The following is an 18,932-nucleotide window of genomic DNA, read 5'->3' as shown; positions in this document are numbered from 1 at the left end:
CTTGCTGGATAAAGAATTCTTGGTTGCATGTTTTTCTGATTCAGCACATTGAGTATATCCTGCCACTCCTTTCTGGCCTGCCAAGTTTCTGGGGAGAGGTCTGCTGCCAACCTGATCTGTCTTCCCTTGTAGCTTAGGGACTTTTTTCCCCTTGCTGCTTTCACGATTCTCTCCTTGCCTGAGTAGTTTGTGAATTTGACTATGATATGCCTTGTTGATGGTCGGCTTTTGTTGAATCTAATGGGGGTCCTCTGTGCTTCCTGGATTTTCATGTCTGTGTCTTTCCCCAGGTTAGGACAGTTTTCCACTACGATTTGCTCACATAATCCTTCTACCCCTATTTCTCTCTCTTCCTTGTCTGGGACCCCTATGATTTTGATGTTGTTCCTTTTTAATGGGTTACTGATTTCTCTAATTCTTAAATCATGCTCTTTTGCCTTAGTCTCCCTTTTTTTTTTCCTGCTTCATTAGTCTCCATAAGTTTGTCCTCTGTCTCACTATTTCTCTGTTCTGCCTCATCCACCCTTGCTGCCATGGCATCCATTTGAGATTGCAGCTCAGTTATACCATTTTTTATTTCATCCTGACTAGCTTTTACTTCTTTTATCTCCACAGAAAGGGATTCTAATCTTTTGGACTCCAGCTAGTATTCTTATTATTGTGATTCTAAATTCTGGTTCAGACATCTTGCTGATATCTGTTAGTTAAATCCCTGGCTGTCGTTTCTTCCTGCCCTTTCTTTTGGGGTGAATCCCTTAGTTTTGTCATTTTGAAGGGAGAAAATTAATTAATGAGGTAAAAAAATGAAAATAAAAAATATTAAAATTAAAAAATGGAAAACAAACATATACAAAATCGAGTAAATGATGCTAGATCCTAGGTGTGTTTTGGTCTGGGTGTTGAGAGGAGCTTGATAGATTAGAGAAAAGAGGAGAAAGAAAGAAAAAAAAAAGGAAATCATTTGAAAAAATGAATACACTGAAGTAGAATAAAATGAAATGATGAAAGTAAAATAGAATTTGGAAAAATTTACACAAGTTAAAAATATAGTTGAAAAAATTTAAAGAAAAAACTTTATTTTTATTTTTATTTTTTAACATTTATTTATTTTTTAGACAGAGAGAGAGAGAGCATGAACAGGGGAGGATCAGAGAAAGAGGGAGACACAGAATCTGAAACAGGCTCCAGGCTCTGAGCTGTCAGCACAGAGCCCGACGCAGGGCTCGAACTCATGGAGGTCGAGATCATGACCTGAGCCGAAGACGGATGCTTAACCGACTGAGCCACCCATGCGCCCCAAGAAAAATACTTTTTCAAAAAAATTTTTTTTCAATGTTTTTTATTTATTTTTGGGACAGAGAGAGACAGAGCATGAATGGGGGAGGGGCAGAGAGAGAGGGAGACACAGAGTCGGGAACAGGCTCCAGGCTCCGAGCCATCAGCCCAGAGCCTGACGCGGGGCTCGAACTCACGGACCGTGAGATCGTGACCTGGCTGAAGTCGGATGCTTAACCGACTGCGCCACCCAGGCGCCCCAAAAATACTTTTAATAAAAATTGAAAAAAACAGATTTTTTTCTCTTTCTGTATTCAATAAAAAGAAACAAAAAAGAGAAAAAAGAAAAAAAAAAGAAAATTGGATAGACCAATCAGACTGAAATACGACTGAAATTTCCTCGTTTTCCCCTAGAAGTCAAACTATGAATTGCTTTACAGTCCATAAACTAAGCAGTAGGAGAGACTTATGTTCCTGAAGAGCAAGGTTGGCCCAGTTGGGCGTGGCTTAGTGTCATGGCTCCGTTTCCCACTAGATGGCGCTGCTTAGCTTACTGGGGTGGATTATTGTGGCGCCTGTAGGTGTGTATGCGCATGCGCGGGAACAGTGAAAATGGCGTCACCCAGCTACCCAGTCTCTAGTATTGGAACTCTGTTCTCCCCGCCAGCAATTGCTCACCCATCCTTTGTCTTCCGCTTCTGTCCGCTCCCTGCTTTTACACCGTTTGTGACCAAGCCCCAGGCAGCACCTCCCTCCTGAGTTTTATCTCAGATGCGGCTGTGTTTCCTGACCCCTCACTTCTGAGGGACTGAGGCTTTGACCCGCTCCGCCCCTCTGGGGGAGGTCTCACCAAGTAGTGGCCCCCAGCCGGCCCCACCCAGGAATGTTCCCAGAACCGTGCTGCTGCCAAAGCCCAGAGACTGTGGCTGGGTGCCAGCCCCCCCAGAGAAAGTTCCCGAGATCATGTAGCAGCAGCGGTTCAGGGATTGTGGCAAATCACAACACGCTTCTGGTGCCAGGCTTCACCCCCAGCGACCTGGTTCCAGCACCAGTAAGGTTTTTAATTTTAGAAGTGTCACAGTTAATTCTGGGTAGGGGGAATACAAATGTTCTTTTTATCGTTCTTTGTACGTTTCTATATTTTCAAAAGTCTAACTCAAATGAAGTAAACAGAACTTACTCTGGTTATAGAATAGAGAAAGGGTTGGAAAAGATGCACTGCCTGTATCAGGTGAAAATTGGTGATAGTGATGCCTACAGGAGACAATGATATGTGTTAACTGTGGCAGTGCCCCAGTAGGCGTGGAGATTGGCAAGGGGATTGAAGCACGTGTAGGAGGTAGAATTGGGATCAGATGTGGAGGGGGTGGGGTCGGGTGGGGTGAAGGAAACAGGTGTCCTTAATGTTTCTGGAAGTGTCAGCTGGGTGAGTGATGGTCCACACAGGAAGACAGGTGGAAAGTGATTATGTCCACTTGGGACAGCTCGAAGGGTCTGTCAGTTATCTCAGGAAAGACACCTTCCAGGCATTGGATGTCTGAGTCTGCAGTGCTGGAGGAAGTCCAGATTTGGGCACCATTGGTGTGTGGATGCCACAGGAGTGCATGAGACACTATGGGAGAGTGAGGGCGGGGTGAGGGCTAAAAGTTGGGACCATTTACGGGCACGGCAGTGTTAGAAGAAAGAGACTAAGAAGAAGTGGATGGAGAGCTTGTTTGATAAAGAAACAAGTCACCAATTGTGCCAGAAAGGTCAAGTGAGATAATTCTGATAAACCATCTTTGATTGAATTTAGCAACAAGAAGGTTTCCGGGGAGAACAGTGGTGGTGGGATGGCAGGGCAAGTAGGCAGATTACAACGTTTCAAGATTTATTAATAATAACAGCGGCTCTTTTGAGAGCTTGTCCTGTGCTAAGGTCTTTCCCAATATTGCCATATTTTATATCAATAATAATCTAATGAGTAGAACCAATATGAACTCCATCTTACCTGAGAAGAACATAGATTAAATGCTGTGCCCAGGATCACACGAGTCAGGTGTCAGAAGAACATCTCTGACTCATTCCGCTTCAATCCCAAGCCTATTGAGCTTATTGGCAAGGAGAAAGAGCGATGGGTGTAGGCTCTGCTTTCAGCAGCTGGAATATGATGTGGGAGAGAGAGGAAGAGAGAACTGGAAGGGCCAGCCCATGGAGAAGAGGGGACTTGCTTGTCTGCTTTCAAGATGGGATAACCAGAAGTATGCTTAAATGATGATGGAGAGGAAACTGGCAGAAAGGGAGAAGTTGCCGATCTGGAGAGAGAAGAGTTTATCCACAGGGTGGGTGTCCTGAGAAGGTAGCACAGGGTGGGGTGGGATCTAGAATATTCCATTCTCACTAACACTTAGTGACAGCAGTAGTCGTGATCCCAGGCAGGTGTGTTGGAAATACTAGGTTGTCGAGGGCATTCTTGCCCGATGGCTTCTATTTTCTCTGGAGGAGGAGGTAAGAATGAAGGCTTACATTCGCTGGTGCACAGAAGGGAGGGAGGGCAGACGAGAGCAATGGAGACAGGCAAGCCGATTGATGGAGGCAGGCAAGACTGCAGGCCCAGTGGGGCTCGGAGGCCATGAGGCTGAAATGAAACAGATGTGGGGCAGAGGAAGGGTGAGAAAAGCCTAGCCTGGACCAGTGTTTGGGAAGCATTCGTTGAAAACAGGTAGGTAGATAGATAGATGGTGTTGAGTTTACACTGACCTTGTGTCTTCCCCTGATATTAATTTATTTTTAAAATTTAATCTACCACACCAGTGAGCTGTTAGTCCTTTTCTCATAAAAGGAGAGGACAAAAAACAAACCCCTCATCGATGTGACTTGTGTGGAAGTTGAGATGTCAGATAAATAGAAGGCCTCTGATAAGCTTATGTTCTATATTACCTCCCTCTGCTCCTTCAGTTCTAGAAGTCTCTCGAAACTGGGGGTAAGAGATGAGCGAGAGGGAGGAGGAGGAGGAAATGAGGATGGGGGAGAGATGAGGAGAGGGGGACCCTGGTGTCGCTTTGGGGTCCTGGGACACCAGTATTATAAAGAATTCCAATATTCCTTGAGCTCACTGGCATTTCTTTATCTGGATTTTCATTTTGTGGAAATCCTCCCGGGTCCTGGCCGGTTCACACGGTGACTTTGTAGTTCACAGCAGTGACTGACAGCTTCACAAACCAGGCCTGATGTCTGACAGACAGCTACACGTCTGCCGCTAAGTGTTGGATCTGAACTTCTGGGCGGCTTTGCAATCCCCGGCATGGGGATGCCTCTTGGGCTCCTCAGTCTTTGCCCGACTCTCTTTCTTCCTGCTCTTCTCTGATTTCTGGACGGCGTTTCATGCATCATTTTCCTGACAGGAAGTGTTGAAGCCCAGGTGTAAATCCAGGTGCAGTGATTGGCCTTGATTTGAATGAACTGTGTTTTAGAATCAGGGCTGGGATGGCTTTGAGGGTGACCGCTCGAATCTCTCTTCCATGGAGATCTGCCCCTGTCCCTGGGAGAACAGAGTCACTTTGGTGGCCATGGACACATTACTTTTGGTGCTTTCAATCGAACACCTAATGGGTTATGTCACTATGCACAATTGGCCTTAAATCACGAGCTCTTTAACCAAGTTGCAGAGGAGCTGAAAAGTGAAGAAGATTTTTAGATTAAATTGCCCTTCTTTTTGGTGAATTCTCGTGAGTGAGGGATTCCAATGTCCTAACTGGAATTCTATGACACTGAGCCAGGTTTCATGATGCAAACATTTATCCTCTTTGACAGTTGCATATAAATCAGTCTTTCATGTTATTCAGTTATCAGATAGTATTGAGTGCCTACCATGTTCCAGGCACTATTGTAAAGGGACTCTTCTCTTTCATGCCTTCTGTGGTCACACCTTTCTTCCTGTGATTAAGACCAAGTACTTGGAGGGAGGAATCAGAGCCCCTATTTATTGAACACCTTCTATGCTCTACACTATCATCACGTCTAGGCTCACCAAGAACACATTGGGGTAAGAAGTGTTACATCCATTTTGCAGATCTGGAAGTTGAGGCTTAGACGTGCGAAGTAATTTACCAGCAAATGCCGGACAAATGGCAAATTGAACTCTCGTATATCCATCTTCAAAATTCATACTCTGTCTACTAGTTGAACTGTCAGAGGAGAAAAACAGAAAGGAAGTAAAGATTTCAATTTTCAAGGACTAAGATTATTTCCTCATACAATTGTATTTTAGCCCTGGGAGCAGCCATTTACTGTTTTATCCTAGATGGGGTCGCTCTAGGAGTTACTGTCTCAGCAGTGAGCCTGCATGTGAGGTCACAGACTGGCTATAAAAATATTTACTTGGAAAGGTAAATATGAAGACCTCATTCACAAGGCAGGGCTAACTGGAGAGACCTTTGCTGCCATGGAAAGCTATGTAGGCTATAAATCATCATTTATTTTGTACTCATTCTCCCATCCACTTGATTATCATTAGTTGATGTTGAACAAGGAGCCAACAGCAAGAAGGGAGGGGGATATCTTAGTTGAATGCTCCTGGGGTCCCTTTGCCTATGTCATCTGTTAAGCCTCACACTTACTCTACAAGGTAGAGATGCAGGGCAGGGGAGGGGGATGCAGGAATTTACACAAGAGAACATTCAGGATTTGGACTCAAGTGTGCTGGGCTCCAAAGTCTTTACTTATACTGCTCTTTTACTGCAATAAAGAGGGGATTTAAGGAATTTCTCGGGGGTGGAGAAGGGAGTAAATGAGGGGCTCGATGTTGCCACAGCTGCAGACAGACCCCTTCCTCAGTCTCCTGGACTTTTGCTGTCTTTCCTTTCATTTCAAAGGGGAGCTTATTTAGAACTGCAAACGCTGACTTCAGCTACATGCTACTTTCGTGAATTTCCTCAGTGGATATTGCAAGGCTCTCTAGGTCTTTCCCCAGGAATGTCAACATCTGGCAACGATACAAGGTGGAAGGAACACTGCATTGGGACTTGGGAGGCTCAATGGAGCCCTAGGTCTACTGAGTGGCTGTGCATCCTTGGGAAAGACCCTCAAAGTATTTTACACAAACTTCTCAGACTCTTACTTTCTTTGCATTTTAAATGGATATCAGTGCAGATGCTGTATTCATTTACTCACTCAGTCGTTTAGTCATCGACTTATCTAAACTTTCATTCATCCATTTGTTCCTGTGCAGGACCGTAGTCTAGCTGTGGGAGTTACAGAGGCACACAAGACAGACAGCATGCCTGGTCTTAAGCAGCTTACATTCTATTGAGGAGACTGACCATGAACGATAGTTCACTCTATGAATGAGACAGTTTCAGATCGTTTTAAGTACCGTAGAGAAAGGGAGAAAAAAACAAAAGAAACAAACAAACAAACAAAAACTAAACAGGGTCTTCAATAGACAGGGATGGCACAAGGTAGAGAGGAGAGCAGGTTAGATTGGGTGGCTAGAGGGGGCTCTCCAAGATTTCATATGAACTGAGATCATAATAAAAGAAGAGCCCAGTGGAGGTAAGGATGCCCAGGGAAGGAAGAGAACAAAGAAAAGAGAACTGGGGGCGCCTGGGTGGCTCACTTCATGAAGCATCTGACTTTTGATTTCGGCTCAGGTCATGATCTCATGGTTTGTGAGTTCTAGCCCCACACTGGGCTCTGTGCTGACAGTCCAGAGCCTGCTTGGGATCTTGCTGTCTCTTCTCTCTCTGCCCCTCCCTCCTCTCAAAATAAATGAATAAACATTAAAAATATATTTAAAAAAAAGGAAAAGGGAACTGAATGTAGTTGGAGTGTTTGAGGAACAGAGGGGACACCATGGATGACCAACCTCAGGACCCAGTGACAGAGTATGTGTGAAGATACCTTGTATATTCTAAATAATTATATGCAAACTGCCTATTACTTGTATTTCCTTTCCTCCCACTCAACTTCCTTCCCTCTCTCCCTTCCTTCTGCGTGTCTTCTATGCCAGTGCTTCCCAAACTCTGATTAAAGACAAAACAATAGCAGTCTTATTTTATTTTATTTCCAATCTGTTGCGGACTGGCACTTTTGTAAAATGTCCCAGTCCTATTAAATAACTACAGAGCTTGCTTTCTTTTCTTTTTTATTTATTGTGAGAGAGAGAGAGAGAGCATGCATGAGTAGGGGCGAGGCAGAGAGAGGGGGAGAGAATCCCAAGCGGACTCCGCACTGTCTGTGCACAGTCCGACTTGGAGCTCAAACTCATGAACAGTGAGCCGAGATCAAGAGTCGGACGCTTGGCCGACAACTAAGCCCTTCTAGGCTCCCCTCTAAATGCTGATCATAACTCCTGCCCTTCCTTCTTAGAGGGCTGGTGAGGGCTGGTAGTGCACGGTTCATGGACCACACTTTGAATAGCACTTTTCTATGTAGCAGGGTTTCGTGGCCCAGTCCTGCACTCGCAGGCTTGCAGGTCACTCTGGGACCCCGTGTCATGACTGGCATTGGTGACGGGGAGCACAGAGGAGAGTGCGTTATGTCCCGCCCAGTTGGGCCTGGCGAAGGTCCCCTGGAGGAAGGGGTGCCATTTACGAAGAATTGAGTTTGAAGGTTGAGTGGGAGTTTGCCATGTAGATGAGGAAGAGAGCAGAGAAACGGCGTCCGTGACTTTGCCTATCTGTATTCTGCTACCTGTCGGTGTGTCATAGGAATAAGGAGCATTTCATTTCAGTGGGGCGTGGGGCTCAGAGGCATCCTCCAGGCACCGATGGCAGCAAATAATACTCTGGGCCTTAGCGTGTTATTCTCGATCATGATAGACCCTCCAGACTCTCGGAGACGGGAGCCTGGAGGCCTGTGCAAAGAATCACTCTTCATTTTTCCTGCTACTGCTATATAATAAAACAGCCCAATTAGCGCAGAGCCAGGGCGGCCCGGGGGGAGACTTCACAGGGACTCCAGGAGGAGAACAACGACAGGCGGGCATTTCCCACTAGGTCTCAATTCCTTTTACTGAGTTTGAAAAGCCAGGGGGGAAGTGTCCAACAAGGATAGGATCCTTGCCAAGGTGAATTTCAGGCCGACTCGAACAGGCTTGAGCGAGAATGGCTGAGTCTTAAGTGGGGAAAGGACAAGGTTATTAAAGCTATCAAAGCGAGCCTTGGGTTATTTGTAACAGCCCAGGCTAGCTCCTCTGCACCTTGGAACGGAAGTGCCCAGAGTGGAGGGCCCTGCGCCCTGCCTGCTGGCATAACAGATAAATACGAATGTCACGTTCCCAAGAGCAGTAACGTTTGTCAGCGGTGACCTAGGGATTTTTCTGATACCCCCACAGTTTGCTAGATTTTTCACCACTCGGGAGGTCTCAGTCCTGTTAGAAAGCAAAACAAAACAACTCCCCCCCAAACCCCAAATCCCAGAGACTCTTGGATCCTAAGGACAGAAAATAAGTCTCGCTTTGCATTCATTTTCTGAACTACTAAAAATCAAACAGAGACTGTTGGGGAGACTTAACCAATGGAGTGTTCCTCTAGGTGAGGAAATGGGATTGCTCTGGGCTCTCTTTTGAATAGCTACTTTTGGTTTGGCAGACATAAGCTCATTATCCCTTCCTTGGATACTTTTTCTTGCCCTGTGATAAAAAAAAAAAAAAAAATTCTTGGAAATGTAAGATTTGAAAAGAGCCCAGCAGTCAATGAAAAGGATTGTATCTTATCACTCGGTCTCAGGCTCCATGGGCACCACAAGTTTCCCTGAGCTAGAATTGTTTCCTACAGAGGAACGCCTCGTTCATGGCAATTTGAAGCCGGGTGGTTCAGGGCTTTGGACTTTGGAGTCATAGAGACTCAGTGTTTAATTTCGACCCTGCCACTTCATCCCCGGTGGACATGATTTCATCTCTCTGAATCTCTATTCCTCAGGTGTAACACGGGATAACAGTAGCACTTAGGAAGGGTCCTTGTTAAGCTTTAAATGACGTAGGGCAAGGGGGGTCCTCAGCTCAGTATGTGATTCAAGGTAGGGAATGCTTTCAATTCATGCTAGATGCTATCAGCACACTATTCATTATTACCTTTGTGGCGGACTCACCACAAAGAGGGGTGGGGACCTGTCACTGAGTCTCTTCTCCGCTGACACCATTGCTGCATGTGACAATCAGGCTACTTTCCTTCTACTGATTGCCCTACTCCCCTCCATCAATCATACAAACAGTGTGTAGATGTTTTAACTCATTGGTCTGAGGCTGCCATGAGCTTATACCCTGGTGCTAGCTGCCTTGGCAGACATAGAAAATGGACTAAAAATGGCAGACAGCCGTTGATATTTACCGAACATCCGTGTTGGTCCTCCTCCACTTCACCTTACTCTGTTCTCTTCCCTGAAAAGTAGGTATATTATTCCCATTTCACAAATGAGGCAAGAGGTCCCGAGAGGTCGACCTGCCTAAGTTCACACAGCAAGTAAGAGGAACAACTGGATTTGCACCCAGATCTTTGTACCTTCCGAAATAGCATTGTCTTATTGCACCACCCCGTTGCCTTTATTGAGCTCACCAGCTAGTTAGGTAAGAGAAAAGGCACATAATACGAGGCAGAGTGTAGACTAATAGAATGCTACAACATTTGAATTGGGAGAGCAGTGGTAGAACGCGTTGACCACTTTGCCTGCCTTGTCTATGCCCTCTTGCCCGAGATTGCGTATCCACGGCCGCTGCTGGGTGAGCAGTGGGAAACATGCCCGGGCCTAGTAGCCACAGCAGCCTAGATCAGTGGCGGGCCCTTGACCCAAGCTCATTCCATTATTTTAGGCATTAGTTGGAGTTGGGTGTTTGAATTAGGAGATCGTGTAGAGACAGGGATCATATACTAATATCCTTTTATTGTGTAACAAATTATCACAAAGCTAGCAGATTCAAACAACACCCACTTAACTAGCTAGCAGTTATGTAGGTCACAAGTCCAAGCCGTGTGTGGTTGGGTTCCTACAAGGCTTACCGTCTTACAGGGCTGAAACTGTTCGCTGAGCCTTCTATGGAGGCTCTGGGGGAAGAATCCGCTTCCAAGTTTTTTGAGGCTGTTAGCCAAATTCAGTTTTCGTATGTGGTTGTAGAACTGAAGCTCTTGCTTCCTTGCTCATGGTTAACTGGGATTGGTTCTTGGTTCCTAGAGGTTACCTGCAATTCTTGCCATGTGGCACCGTCCACTTCCAAAGCCAGCAGTGGCGAAGCTCCTTCATGTTTAATCCTTCTCATACTTCTAATCGTTTTCTCAGGAAGAGCCCAGACCCTTTTAAGGTTCCCCTGATTAGGCTAGGTCCACCTGCATAGTACCCTTTACTTAAAGTCAACTGTGCCGTATAATATGACCTAATGATAGAGTTGAAATCTGTCACATTCGTAGTCTTGGCGATTATGCAGGTATGTATGTCAGGGAGTGGAGAATCTTGGGGGTTGGGTTAGAATTTTGCCTAACAGATATGTAACTCTCATATGCAAAGAGAGTAAAAAAAAAAAACTGGAAGGAAAAAGAAACTGAGAGAAAGAGACAGAGACACAGAATGAAGAGACATGGAACAGCACAGGCAGTGAGCAAAGGCAGGGCCAAAGCTGGGCCACCCTGGAAGGGCCACTCATGCATGCCATCTGGCGTCAGAGATTAGCTGTCCTTTTTTCCCCCGACACAATTCCAGTTTCCAGGCAGACCCTGGTAAATTTCAACCTCAAGCCCTTCGATTCTGTGAAAGATCCTGGTGTGCCTGTAATTAATTCTCCTTTATACTTTAAAAAAAATTTTTTTTTAATCTTTATTTATTTTTGAGATTGTGAGAGCAGGGGAGGAACAGAGAGAGAGGAAGACACAGAACCCGAAGCAGGCTCCAGGCTCTGAGCTCTCAGCACAGAGCCTGACGCAGGGCTCGAACTCCCAAACCATGAGATCATGACCTGAGCTGAAGTCGGACACTTAACCGACTGAGCCACCCAGGCGCCCCAATTCTCCTTTATCCTTATCCAAACTTGAGTAAGTTTCTGTTTTCTATAACTGAGTGAATACGAATCTCTATCCATAATTAGAAACAATTTCAATCAATTCAGAGACATCTAGCTTCCTCTGGTTTTGGATACATGCTGCCTGTGCCCTTCTCAGACCAGGATAGTCTTCTCATCTCAAGATACTTGGTTACATCTACAAACTTCCTTTTGCCAGGTAAGGTACTATATTCACAGGTTGCAGGGATTGGGACCCGGGCATCTCTGGTGGTGGTTAAGGTGATTCAGCTCACCAGAGTAGGTGTGCATTGTTGAGTCAGATGACTTGAGTTCAGATCTCGACCCTGACATTTCCTGGAGTCATGACCTCAGACAAATTAGTCTCTCTGCACCTCAACTATTAAGTGGGGACAAAAATAAGAACGTATACATTGCATCATTATCATAAGGATCAAATGAGGTAATTAATGAAAAGTATTTATCCCAGAATACAGTAAACATTCAACAAATGTTGGTTACTATTGTTCACATTGATGTTATTTAGGGCCATTTTCATCTGCTGCTAGGAGTTCTTCTGTGTTTCTCCGGGAGCTTCCTCCATCTCATCCTTTGTCCCTATGGTTTAGGTGGGGCTGAATTTACTCCTAGCCTCAGGGCTGGGTGTGGAACCTGGCCTACCTCACCAGTATGATTTCCTTGCCTTGGTCCCTGGGATGAATTCAAGGATGGATATGGGAGCCAAACTGGTTCAGGCAGCACCAATCTCTGACTTTTCTAGGAATGACAAGGAAGGACGTATTTCCATGGCTTCCCTGAGAGCAGAATGTGTGAAGCACTAGCTAATGGCACTCTTTTTCTTCCTCCTCCTCCTTCTCCTCCTCTTTCTTCGTCTCCTTCTCCATTCTTCTCTTCCTACCCCTCCCTTCTTCTGCTTCTCCTCCTCCTCCTCCTCCTCCTCCCTCACGCTACTCCTCTTCCTTCTTCTTCTTTTCCTTCTTCCCATTCCCCTTCTTCTTCACTTTCTCCTTCTGCTTCTTCCCTTTCTACTACTCCTCTTCCTCATTCTCCTTCTCTTCCTCCCTCCTCTCTCCTCCTCCTCCCCCCTTCCTCCTTCTCCTCCTCCTTCTTCCCCTTCTCCTTCCCTTTCTTCTCCTTCTTCCTCTTCTTCCCCTTCCTCCTCCTCCCCCTCCCCCACCCTCCTCCTCTTTCTCCTTTTCCTTCTTCCTTTTCTTCTTCCCATTTCCTTTCTTCTCCTACTCCTCCTTCTTTTCCTCCCCATTCCCCTTCTCCTTCTTCCCTTTCTCCTTCCCCTTCATCCCCTTCTCCTTCCCCTTCTTCCTCTTTTTCCCCTTCCTCCTCCTTCCTCTTCTTCTTCTTCCTCATCATCCTTCTCCTCCTCCTCCTCCATCTCTTCCTCCTCCTCCTTCTTCACTGTAGAGCCAGCCTGGAGGATGGAAAGCAGAATTAAAAAGAAGAATGTTGAAATCTGGGGTTGAGCCTCACATCCAACTGATCCTGAAACCAGTACTTTTGTGGCCTTTCCAATTATGTGAGCCAGAAAGTCCCTTTCTTGCTGAAGCCAATTTAAATTAGGTTTTCTGTCATTTTTAATCTGAAAGATTTCCAGACAGAGTCATGGGTATTGGGGATCTTTTTTTTTTTTTTTCTCTTACAGGAATAGAAATTTGTTGGCCATTTGTTGATATGACAAGACTCACAAGAACCCAGAAACCCCAGCCATTTGTCTGAGTCCCCAAAATATTCCTGGGGAATAGTGAGGGCCCCTAATGTTCTCCCTCATAATTCACCATTGTGGTGATGACAATGATGGTAACTTACCAGATGCCTCCTGTATAACATCCACGAGGATAAATCATTTCTACTTCTTGCAACAATCGTGCAAGGGAAGGGTTATTTTCCAGACAAGGAAGTGGAACACAAGTAGGTAAGGTAAAATTTCCAAGGTCAAATCACTAGTGATAGGCAGAAGTAGGAGTTAAACGTGGGTCCTCTGGATTCAAAGAATGTCTTCTTTATCCTCTGCTGCAATAGCTCCCAGAGGCAATCAGAGAGGAGACCCCACAATCAAGAATTAAGTGATTCTGTGGTGAGCACAGCATAAGGTGTAGATATGTTGAATCACTCTGTTGTACATCTGAAAGAAATGTAACATTGTGTATCAGTTATACTTTGATTTTAAAAAGTTAGTGTAGGGGCGCCTGGGTGGCTCAGTCGGTTAAGCGTCCGACTTCGGCTCAGGTCATGATCTCGCGGTCCGTGGGTTCAAGCCCTGCGTTGGGCTCTGTGCTGACAGCTCAGAGCCTGGAGCCTGTTTCAGATTCTGTGTCTCCCTCTCTCTCTGACCCTCCCCCGTTCATGCTCTGTCTCTCTCTGTCTCAAAAAATAAAATAAAATAAAATAAAATAAAATAAAATAAAATAAAAAGTTAGTGTAGATAAGTGGAAAAAAAATAAGTGATTCTATTTGCTATAGCCACGGCCACTTGGCCTTTGTAGAGATTGGGATTCTCTTTCTCTTTTGTTATGCTCTGCTCTCAGAAGATGCCACCAACACCTAGATTCAGAGAACAACCCCACTTTGCCTGGGTTCATCCATCTCCCCTCATTCCACGTCTTCCCATGCTTCACTTAAATCTCCTTATGCACTGTATTTGTATCAAGGGGATATTTTTCGGTGTTCAAATTAGGCATTATATGGGGTTAGCATTCTTTTACCCCCTGGATTTATCATTCTTTTCTTTTTCTTACTGTATGTCTAAAGTGAGACATGAGGTATACTGTAAAGCAAACAGAAAGTAGTTACTGCTTTTTGAGTCTCTGAACCCTAATAGATAATGATAGCAATGGACCAGTGAACGACCAACGTAAAACAAACGCATCCACACGCACATAAGAATGAAATGTGTTGTTATGACGAATCAAGTTTGGCCACCAGATATATCTGGATCTGAGCTTTACACCCACCGTTTTGTAACTCTGGGCAGGTTACTTAATCATCTACCTCCCAGGTTACTTAAAATTGAGAATGATAATAATTTCTCCTAGGGTCGCTGTGGAGATGGTAGTTATTATGTGGGAGGATTATAAATGTTGGGTGGCAATGATAAATGGTAAGCACTTAGCCCAGTGCCTGACTCATAATGAGAATGCACCAATATTATCTATTTTTATTAGTGTATGTATATATAAAAGAAAGTAAAATATTCATGATATATGCACATGCTAATATACACAAGATGTGGAATCAGATTTGCAAAAGAATGATGGTGGCTGAAATAGATGTGCCTGGTTATTGTGGTTTGGCCCTACAGACCAGACATCTCTTTAGAAAGGATGCTTTTCATGAGAAAAACTAAATCTAAGACATTCAGACCCGAGGGACCAGGAGCCACAGGTTTTGACACGTGGCCTCTGGATGTAATCAGGATGAGGCAGCATCTCATCAGGCCTTATTAGGACCACTCACCAACTCTCAGGGACACCAACAGGACAGAGTCACTCTAAGAAGAGCAAGACCCATTCCTGGTCCAGGAATAAGAGCTGATGCCCAGGTGCCCCTGGTCTCAGTAAAGAGAACAACAGAGGAAGTACTGTCATGTGTAAAGATAAAACCCACACAAATTTCACACCCACTCATTTGCTGACTTTTATGTCTCCCTTTGGTCTTTAAGATATTGGCATAATCCTGATTCTCCTTTTCTGAGAGTTGCCACTGAATTGGTGCACCCTTGAAGCCCTGTCTCTACTGACCTGGCCCCACCTCCTGGCTACCATTGATTGGACAGTGGGACCTATCAATCCTTCTCCCAGGATTATGGAATCTGGGGTGTGTAGTTACTACTGAGTCTTCTGAACTGAGGACTTAGAAACTCAAGATCTTGGAACAGCTGTATGTGGACAGTGAAGAAAACAAGTCTGGAGAGACGAGTGAGGTAGATGTAGAAAGAAGTAGAAATGAGAGAATGAGAGGCAGAGGGAGAGGGAGAGAAGAGTTCATTCCTGGCAAGTTTTCAGTGCTAGTTTCTGCTACCTCCATGCCCCCCAAAGTTCTTCAATATTTTTGAGTCCTAATAAATACTACCCCCCTTTCTCTCTCTCTCTCTCTCTCTCTCTCTCTCTCTCTCTCTCTTTCTCTCTCTTTGGCTAATACTAGTTTGAGAGCTGTTTTGTTATTTATTTTGAAAAGTATATAGAACAGATAATGCCCAACTTTCCCACTATCTCTTTATAGTCCCTTTTAAAAATGAAACTTATGGATATCATTAAGTATTTCTGTTCAATTAAGGATGCCATATACAAAGTTAACAAACACCTATCATATTGAAAGAAAATGTTTGTGGGGCACCTGGGTGGCTCAGTCGGTTAGGCATCTGACTTTGGCTTAGGTCATGATCTCACAGTTCATGAGTTTGAGCCCTGCATTAGGCTCTGTGCTGACAGCTCAGAGCCTGGAGCCTGCTTCGGATTCTGTGTCTCCCTCTCTCTCTCTCTCTGCCCCTCCCCTGCTCATGCTCTGTCTCTCTCTCTCTCTCTCACAAAAATAAATAAGCATTAAAAAATTGTTTTAAAGAAAGAAAATGTTTATAATGTTTAAACTGACAAGTGACAATTTCTATACTATATAAGGAACTTTACAAAATGAACCAGAAGAAACCCAATGCTCCTGTTAAAAAAAATAAGCAAAAGATATGAACAGGCAATTTATAGAAGAGGAAAATCCAAATGTCTATGAAGGCTATGAAGAATACTCAAACCCATTAGTAATCAAAGCAAGTAAAAGTTATTACTTGATGCCTGTTAGGTAGGAAAAATATAGAAAATCTGGACAAGAAGGACAGTTGGTGCAGGACCTGTGCAGCCATTTGAGAATATGCTGCATTTTTGAGTATATGAAATCTACACATACTCCATGTCCCAGCAGTCTGCTCTGGGGGATATAGCCCAGAGAATTCCCACACTGGTCTGTAAGGGGGTTGTGGAGGCACTATTATTACCTCCATAGAACAGAACTGTTTGCAGAGATGAAGGCTTGGAAGCAAGTCCACCCCTTGGGGAAATGCATGGGCAAAACGTAATCTGTGCACACATATGACACTCAACAGTTAAAAGAAATGACTTCTGCTGCCCATGGCCATGAGGATGGACATTAAAAAGCTAGTGATTAGCAGAAATTGGAAGAAACAGAATGAGATGTGTAGCATAATCTGTCAACATATAATAAAAACAGCAAACAACAGTGTCTATTCACATGTACCTTCAAAAGATGAAAGTAGTTGCTGATGGGGAAGGGGACAGGAAACAAAAAGACAATAACAGGTAATAAGTACATAAGGAAATGAAACAAGAGAAGAGCCTTATATAAACCAATCACGGTAATGTTCCAGTGACCAAGGGATATGTTTAACACCAGCCTTTTCACAGAAACCAACATTTTTAAAGTGTGGGGTAATACCAGTGGCTCTTGCTTTACCTAAAAGCCATAGATTGTGAAAGTGGAGAGAAAAATGGTGTAAAGGCCCCTAAGCAGCATGCGCTGTGTGTTCTTCACGACCCTGTTTTCTACCAGATGACTGTGGGTGATTCAGACGGATTTGGAGGTTTTGTTACGTTCTCGTCTTCTTCTCCCATCCACTGTTTCCTGGCTTTGAATTGGAAGGATTTATTACAGTTACAAGATTCTATCTTCTCCTTTTCTCTGTTCAATTCAATTCTGTTTAATTTAAGCCTCGCTTTCTCTTTCTCCGGGTTGTTTTGGATTCAAACTCACTGCCAAAGTGCTGCCAGATCACTTCCCCTTGGCAGGGCTCACAAAATCGGGCTTGGCACAGCTCTCCGTGTGGAGATGTTTAGTGTGGCATTGTCTCTCAGCTGACCACAATGACGTCATGGGTGGCCTCGATGTGTTCCTGCAAGACAGATGTGCCGTGTAGCATGGATCTGAAATCACCATGCAAAGTCAAATGTGTCCACTGGGCATAGGATAGGGGTGGTATTGAGTGTGGTTCCTAGCTTGGGGCACAGCTGGTCCATGAGATTGTTCACAGCTCCCAAGCATGTTGGACAGTTCTCTTGGCTGATTACACAAAGCTCTATTCTATGTAGTGCTTAAGTTGTTTTCTCCTTGATTTTTTGAAAGGACTCCCACTCCCCTCATATTATGAGCTGATTTGATGACCCAGTCTTACTGATGGAAATAATAAGCAACTATCTGTTCTTCCTGGATTGCTCAACTGAAATGCTTCAATATTTGCCTGACAAACATGTTGAGATCAGTTGCCCCTTTTTTATTGGTATCTACTTACAGATAGTGATTTTAATGGTTGGATTTTATAGTCTTTGCTGTAGTTAGATGATTTTTCTGGTCTTGGCCAATAAAGTGCTGTTGGATAAGATCCTGTCTCATTGGAAACATTCCAAAAACCTCAATGAACAATTTGTAGACACACACACACACACACACACACACACACACACACCCCAGGAGAAGGGAGAGAGAGAGAGAAAATGAAGGTCAAAGTAGACTGAGAACCACTTCACCTGTAGTCAGGGGAATATGTAACGATCACCATTTTCCTCAGGAGGATGACTCATGATCCACCCCAGGTTCTTTCTTGGCCTGTGTGATAAGGGACATGGCAGGTAGAAAATAAGCCTTGCTCCTACTTTAATCAGTTTTGTCTCTATTTCTTATAGGCACCAGCCTTCCTGGGCTTGATTGCTGAAGAAACTAAGGCTATAAATTATGTCTAATGTTCTATTATTTCTATTTTTGTTGGGCCACAGTAAAGTTGGTAAGTGAAACCAATTTCCTTAGAAAACAAAATGAATCAATACATGCTAGAACATGGATGGATCTCAGAGACATGTTAAACAAAGGAAGCCAGATATAAGAGACCGTATATTATATGATTCCATTTATGTGAAATGTCCCAAAAAGGTAATCAATAAGGAGAGAAAGTAGATTAGTGGTGGCCTAGGGCTGGGGATAGGAACAAGGAATGACTGTTGATAGATAGGAGAGATATTTTCTTGAGGTGATGGAAATGTCCTAATACCAGATTCTGGTGATGGTTGCACAATCCTGCAAATTTACTAAGAATCATTGAATTGCATACTTAAAACAGGTGAGATTTATGGTAAGTAAAGTACACCTCAGTGTACGTTTATTAAAAAAGAAGAGATAGGTGCCAAAGGAAGCCATAGGCTATCATTTGTCATTGTACAGTTAGCTCTTCTTTTTTTGCTTTCTTGCCTGAAGGGAAGTGGATAGCTAGTATCAGGAGACAACCCCTTCCTGTTGGTCTATGTAGACACTATGCAAAATACCATTCAGCAACTACTTTAGAGCTGAAGGGATCGATAATCCTAGGTCTTGTCACGATGCTGGTCAGAGATATGCCCACTAGGTGCTGGGTAACGTTCCCATGCCTGTATCACTGCCTCATCATGGGGCTCTTAATCTTCTCAACTCATGGTCCGCTATCCATGGAAAATGGTCTCTCTAGGATGTTGGGATCACCACTTATTTGGTGTGCATTTTATTTTGTTTTTAAAATTTTAAACATTTATTGATTGATTGAGAGAGAGACAGAGAGACAGAGCATGAGCAGGGGAGGGTCACAGAGCGAGGGAGAGAATCCCAAGCAGGCTCTGTGCTTCCAGTGTAGGGT

This window comes from Acinonyx jubatus, chromosome C2, assembly GCF_027475565.1.
Source record: "Acinonyx jubatus isolate Ajub_Pintada_27869175 chromosome C2, VMU_Ajub_asm_v1.0, whole genome shotgun sequence".
In the NCBI taxonomy this organism is placed as follows: domain Eukaryota; kingdom Metazoa; phylum Chordata; class Mammalia; order Carnivora; family Felidae; genus Acinonyx; species Acinonyx jubatus.
This window is presented reverse-complemented; position numbering follows the sequence as displayed.